The 6,715-nt window shown below is 36.0% G+C and overlaps 1 pseudogene; it reads right to left on the bottom strand.

Moving 5' to 3' along the window:
- Positions 1–232: 232 nt before the first annotated feature.
- LOC141578465 (WASH complex subunit 3 pseudogene) lies at positions 233–6,223 on the bottom strand (annotated as a pseudogene).
- Positions 6,224–6,715: the final 492 nt, after the last annotated feature.

The raw sequence follows: 6,715 nt of genomic DNA, 5'->3' as shown, positions 1-6,715 counted from the left end.
GCAAACATCTGCTGGTGGGATTAAATTATGTTGGTTTTCATTGCTGCTTTGAATATTGTTGTTTTTCTTCCCCTTTGTTCTCTGAGTTTGGCCTACTGTAATCTTTATAAAATTTACTTAGGTAGCAGTTTCTTTATCGTGTCCCTAGATTGCAGAGAAACACATGGGGAATCACTCAACCTTGTTTAACTAGAATGGGCATTTGCACTGTGACTGTGGAACATGGTTCCGGTAATGAATATCTTCCCCAAAAAGAATGTTTTTATTGTATTTTCTACTGTATTGCCTTCATTGCATTTGGAGATAAAATTTAAGCAACTGAATCTACAAATATACTTTAATGTAATTTATACAATTCTGCCAGGATACTTTTTTTTTCCCCTTTATTTTGCATGGGTAGGTTTTTTTTCCATTTTATATACATCAGTCAGATAAATCCTATGATGTATCATATAAATTAATGTTTTGAAAGTGTTGGAATAACATAGGGGAAAAAGGAGAGTAACATCAAAATGAAAAGTTGTTATATGGGCATGGTATGATGATGGGTAAGTTTTATTTCCCCTTTTGAATTTTTTTGTACCTTATCAAAATTTACCATTGACAATGAAGTATTTTTATAATCAAAAGAGAAAAAAAGAGAACCTTGTTTTAGAAAGAATGGACGTCAGATCAGTGAAGATCAGGCTGCCAGCAACTGCTTGCAGAATCCCTGCTGTGTACCTTTCACCAGTCAGCTCCGTGGTCCGGATGCAAGCCTGATATAATTAGAGGGTGGCTTCCCACTGCTTTTGGAATCTTCTCTTTCAACCAGGCATAAAAACATTTCCACAGCTGGGGTCCCTGAAATGCCAACTGACATCAACTGACATCATTTTTGCCAAGATAATCCCTGATGTGATATCATCTTTCGATGAAGATGTCTCTGGTGTGAGAGTCTTCTTTCCAGAGTCTAGTGAGATGGTTTTTATGGGGGTTTTTTGGGGTTTTTTTTTTTTCAGTCCTATGGGAGTCTTAGGGTTTTTAACCTTCTGTGTTGTTTTTGTCCTCTCTGGGTGCTGATGTCAGCAAAGACTATGAAAGGCTGGTCATTTCCCCTGTTTAAGAAATATCGTTGATCTCTCTGAGTGTGCTTTTTATTTTTGCTTTCATTACTAACTAATTCAATAAATGGCCTTACTCTGGCTTCAAACAAGGAGGTGCACAATGTGCATTTGCACCAGCTCACTGGGATGTGCATGTGTATATTTTGAGAAATGGCTTTACATAAAAATGTTTTCCAGAGAGTCCTCAAAGAGTACAGAGTCGTCTGTACTCTGTCCATAAGAACAGGGCCCATTCCCATTTCTTCTTTCCTGTTGGCTGTCACGGCTCTGGGCCCTTGTTCCTCATCTCCCCATTGCGGGGCTGGCCTCCCCTCTCCTGTGCACCAGGCTGTTTGCAAAGCAGATGAGGACTGAAATGCAGTCTCCCTCGGTGCCCCCAAAAGCCACACTCTCCCTCTGTGTTTGAAGTGGGAATAACCTCTTTTTTTGTGATCAAATTACAGATGAAGTGATCTGGGAATCACAAGTCTTTTTTATTTGATTCAAAATGCTCAATTTAGTGAATGTAGTAAAATACAGGGAAGTCCTCATTATGTAACTCCTATAGATGAGAAATAAATCCCAAGCCAGAAAAAAAAAAAAAGCCCATAGGATCCTCAAATAAGCATGGAGACATTAACTAGGATGCTGTTGAGAACACGTGCCCCAGGTTTCTTGTTCAGATTGATCCCCAGTTACATCTGCTTCCCTTTCCCTCTGTCCTTCCCCCATCCATCAAGCTTCACCACCAGATTACTTGCAATTCTCACTCCTAAGCCTTTGGTCATATAGATCTTTCCTGGAATATCCTTCTACCCCATTTTTTCAAGGTTCAGATGACATGTCGTTCCCAGTAGGCGAAGCCTTCTATAGCCCATCTGGGTAGATATCACCCTCCTCACCATGAGCTATCTGGTTACTAAAGCCTTTATTAAAAGTCTACAAATAATAAATGCTGGGGAGGTTGTGGAGAAAAGGGAACCCTTCTATACTTCTGGTGGGAATGTAAGTTGGTACAGCCACTATGCAGAATAGTATGGAGGTTCTCCAAAAACTAAAAGTGGAGTTACCATGTGATCCAGCAATCCCACTGCTGGGCATATATCTGGAAAAGATGAAAACTCTAATTCAAAAGGATTGATGCACCCCAATGTCCATAGCAACGCTATTTACAATAGCCAAGACACAGTAGCAACCTACATGTTCTTCGACAGATGACTGGATATAGAAGATGTGACAACAGACACACACAAACACACACACACACACACACACACACACACACACACACACACACACACACTGGACTATTACTCAACCATAAAAAAGAATGAAATAATGCCATTTGCAGCAACATGGATGGACTTAGAGATTATCATACTAAGGGAAGTAAGTCAGACAGAGAAAGACAAGTATCATATGCTATCCCTTATATGTGGAACCAAAAAAAATGATAACAACTGAACTTATTTAAGAAACAGAAACAGACTCACAGACATAGAAACAAGTTTATGATTACCAAAGGGGAAAGAGGGGGAGGGATAAATTAGGAGTTTGGGATTAACAGATACATATTACTATATATAAAATAGATAAACAACAAGGTCCTGCTGTATAGCACAAGGAACTATATTCAATATATTATAATCATCTATAATGGAAAAGAATCTGAAAAAGAACAGATATATATATGTATATGTATAACTGAATCACTTTGCTGTACTCCTGAAATTAACACAACATTGTAAGTCAACTATAGTTCAATTTTTTTTTAAAAGCCTTTATTGAATTTGGCCTATGAAAGTGATTGTGGACATATTTACTGTCTCTGTTACATTATTAGGGTTTTTAGAGAGTAGGGACTGTGTCTAACTCATCTTTTGTTTTCTCACAGTTTATTGTTCAGAGTTTTGCACATAATAGGCACTAAGTAAGGGGGTTATTGTTATTGTTTAATTTGAATTCTCAACATTTATTTATTTTTATGGTGAGGTGTTGATTAGAGAAAGGAAGAGAGGTATTAAAAAGTAATTTGCAGGAATTGGTAATAATCACATCTAACAATTTGCACGGCGATTTGCATTTTTACAAGAAGGCGTTGGCATGTAATAATAGGGAAGACGTAGTGGCAAAGCCTGGTCTGGAACATCTTTATGACAAAATCTAAAAGAGCTAAGAAAAAGCTGGGAGTGAGCAGTTTGGTCTCATCTGCATCTTCTGTGTGAGCAAGGAAGGCAGCAGGTGCTCTGTATGCTGGGAAACACACCAGCTCGGATTCCTGTCTGTTGTTTGTTTTTTGTTTTGGGGGTTTTTTTTTTGATAAATTTTTTTTTTTGACATAGAAGTTTGGTGGTTGACAGGTAGCTGTTTGATGTTTTTATGACTTAGAGTTACAGTTCAGGCTCTCTGAACATTATACATTATACAATGTAAATGTGCACCAACAGACGTATATGTAATTGTTATCAAAATTAAGCTTAGTCACTTAAAGAAGATTCACTACCTGAACTTCCTTCTGTATTTTTTTCACCTTCACCATCAGGCTCTGGAGCATCTGGCCTCTCAAGGTCTGGGTCTAGTCCTTCTGATATCATTTTATTTCTTATTGCCATCACCGGAACACCGACTTGAACCGTTTTGAGATACCTGGCGTATCTTGGATCCTTGGCGACAGTTAAGATATTTTCTGGTGTTACTTTACTTTCCTGTGGTCCAGAGTCGTGTAAACTCTTCTGCTGTGATCGCTCCAAAGTGATCACAGACTGTGATTTATTTGTGATACCGTTGACACTTAGGGGGGCTGACTTCAAATGTGACATCATCTAGGCCTGGAATAGATGACAACTTTGCATCTAAAATACTGAGAGTTGTTTCAGTTTGCTGCAGACAAAGAGAAAGGTCTGCCAGTTTCTCTTCACAACCAGTAGAAAAGTGGTTGAAGAACTGTACAGTGTGTATGTACCACAGATTGGTTGAGAAATGCCACCGTTCTTTTCTGTCGAATCACTGGCCCCTTAGTCAGGTGAATGCCTGACCCTATGAGAGGAAGCCCACCCTTATCCATCTCCTGTCTGTTTTTATTGTGATAATCTGGGGGCTCTTTTCAAGGCTGTTTTCTACCACTCTGTGCTCAGGGGGCAGGTTATGAGCAACTTTACCCAGTAGGATACAGCTGAGCTTTTCCTACAGCTTTTGGAATTACTCAAGTTTTCCTTATTTCCTTCTTTTTTCTTTCCTCTTCCTGTTCTCCTTTACTGTAAAAAAAAAAAATAAAGAAACCTTTAAATATTGTAGTTTAAAAAAAGGAAAAGGTAATGATAAAACTGAAAATTAAACATTTAATTTTGAATTCTGTACTTGTAATTTTCCTTCCTTACAAAACACTGGCTGATGAAATTAAAATTTCAACTTAAATATGAAATGAGAAAAATATACTTGCCATAGGCTTTTCTTCTTTGGTAGACTGGTTTAAAATATTTTAAATATGGCCTTATGAAAATATGTCTAGTGGGGAGGGTATGGCTCAAGCGGTAGAGCACATGGTTAGCATGCACAAGGTCCTGGGTTCAATCCCCAGTATCTCCATTAAAAAATTTAAATAAATAAACCTAAAAAGAAAATATGTCTAGTTACAAATGGATGCAAACATTTCTGCCCTAAGCAAAAATCTCAAACTTACACTGGAATGTATGAAGTAAGATGTGAACATCTGCCTTCATCCTACTCCAATCTCACTCTCCTTTTCAAAAGGAACTTTTGTTAAACATTTATGTATATTCTTGCAAACGTTTTCCTATGTACGTATGTACATACATATATAGATTAGAAAGAACTTGTGTCATATTATTCATAATGTGCTGCAGTTTGATTTTTCCACGTGCAATATTAGGGATACAGAGGAAGATCTGTCTATATCTATACATAAGGCTCTGTCTACCATGTTGTTTTTATGGCTACATAGTTTATAATCTCTCCTATAATGACTGTCATTTAGGTAATTTCCAGGATTTTGTGTCAATAAATATTATTGTACATATTTCTTTTTGCACATGCATGAATATATCTCCAGGATAGAGTTCTAGAAATAGAATTTCTGGGTCAAGTTTTAAGCACATTAACATGTAGGTTTTCTAGCAAATTTCCCCAGAATGGCTGAGACAAGTTGCTTAAACAAATAGCATATGAGAACACAGTGTCTCCATGTATCTTCCAGGATTTATTGTTACTTTTTTCTTGATATTTTCAACAAGCTGGGTAACAAGTAGCTCATCACTTAATTGTTGTTTCTTTTATTGTCAGAGAAATTTAGCATCTTCTCACATATCCATCAGATTGTTGCAGTGTGAATTGCTTATCTTTTTTCTATAGCTATTTATCTCCTGGTTTATTCTAGCTCTACTATCGTATTTTAAAGATTATTGGAAACTTATAGTATATTTTATATCTAGCGGAGCAAGTCCTTTTTCATTTCCTTTTTCAGAATTTTCTTAGCTGATTTTGTACATTTCCTTTTCCAGATAGATTTTAGAATCAATTGAGTAAGTTCCATAGAAAATTCAATTGAGGATTTTGTTATAGTCTGCACTAAATCTATAAATTAATTTTAGTAGAGTTTACAGGTTTATAGTATTGAGTTTTCCAACCAGGAATGTGGTTAACCTCTCTACTTACGTGTTTTCATTTGCAGCTTTCTATAAAATGTTATAGCTCGTGTATATTTGCTATTTGTCTTATTGCTAGTATTTAATATTTTTGTCACCATTAGGAATGGAAAATTTTCACATTATATGTTCTAATGATTTTGAAAGATACGTAAGAAAGCTATTGTTTTTTGTTTACCTTATTCTAGATACTCTCATTAATTTTAGCAGATTTTCCATGGGTTTTCTTGGATTAAGGAATTCTTGTTTTAATTACAAAGTATTACCTGTTGTAGTAAAATTTGCACAGTCTAAATTCATAAAGTAAAAAGAGAAAATGCTTTTCCATCACATAGTTAAATAAATCAATAGCAAATAACACTGAAAAGCTTGTAATGAAAAAAAATCAATCTCTTTATCACAACCCTTTCCACTCTCATCTGTCTCCCCAAGAAACTACTACTTAAGTAGTTAAGCAATTTTTGATTATTTTTTTTTCCTGGCACTTTTCTTCATATTTCTCAATGTTCTGATTATATGACTCTTTCTTAACATATCAACTTCTATAGATTTTTCTTGGGGAAAGATTATCTTTTTTGTTCACTCCTTTGCTCCTTCATGTTTTTTGTTTCAGTTTTTTTTAAGGTGAGTAATACCTTTGCTTCTTCTCTTCCTACAATTATGTCACTTTAAAAATTATCATTTCATTAGCTACAACTCTCCAAATAATGTTACACAGTAACCATAATATTATTTTTATCTTGTCCCTAACTTTTATGGAGCTACCTTGAATGTTAACTAATTATTTAGAAGTCTACATGAAAAACAGAATTAAAGGGGAAAAAATTAAAATCTCAAACATCAATTCCTCAGTGATGGGATTGCAAAGAAGCTCACGCATATCTAAGGCTCTGTCTGCAGAGCCCTGGGTAAAATCTCTACCTGCTTGAAACATCTGCAGTGGATTCTGCTTTCCTGACCAAACCCCAG

The sequence above is a fragment of the Camelus bactrianus genome, chromosome 8, assembly GCF_048773025.1.
Source record: "Camelus bactrianus isolate YW-2024 breed Bactrian camel chromosome 8, ASM4877302v1, whole genome shotgun sequence".
In the NCBI taxonomy this organism is placed as follows: domain Eukaryota; kingdom Metazoa; phylum Chordata; class Mammalia; order Artiodactyla; family Camelidae; genus Camelus; species Camelus bactrianus.
The sequence above is the reverse complement of the archived record's forward strand: the minus strand, read 5'-3'. Positions and strand labels throughout refer to the sequence as shown.